Genomic DNA, 717 nt, shown 5'->3' on the forward strand with positions numbered 1-717 from the left:
AAAAAAGCCTTGAACAGGGATAGACATGAGCACATTTAAGAATTTAAACTGGTCCAAGATGAATATTTCCATCAACTGATGTTTCTGCATTTACTGGAGCTGGCATTAAAATTCAGAGACAGGGGAAGAAAAAGTTTCTGTTCATTAAAGAATGGTTTGAAGAAACATTCAGTTCCATTTTAGCTCCAGTGCAAATAAGAAGGCAGCGGTTTTCCACCTCTCCTCCTTCGTTCCAAACATTTAGCAGAAAAGATCAGTGACATTCTGGCTTACTCTTAATTATAATAAAATTTTCATAATCAGAACTTAGTCTGGACTAAAAAGCTTGCATTTAAGGCATGGCTGAGGAAGGAATTTGGATGTAATCTGATTCTCTCTTCATTTCTAGGATTTATAATTACTTGATTGGTAGAACCAAGCATGTATTCAGTCCTGTGTGGACTGGACTAAATTATTCAGAGCAGAAAACGGTGCCTAGTCATTTAGGGTAATGTGTTTACAGTGATTACAAGTGTTACAAGGGTGTTTTATAACAAAATAAAAGCTCTTCTCCCTATTTCAGACAATACTCCAGCCTACTACAGCTACAATATATTACAGCTACAATTCAGCATAAAGAAATGACTATAGCAAGGAAGTAAAAGGAATCTTGATCTACAGGCAACTGATCTTCCTAGATTTCATCACATATTTATGAATTAATTATTTATTCCTACA

The sequence above is a fragment of the Parus major genome, chromosome 1A (assembly GCF_001522545.3).
Source record: "Parus major isolate Abel chromosome 1A, Parus_major1.1, whole genome shotgun sequence".
Taxonomy (NCBI): domain Eukaryota; kingdom Metazoa; phylum Chordata; class Aves; order Passeriformes; family Paridae; genus Parus; species Parus major.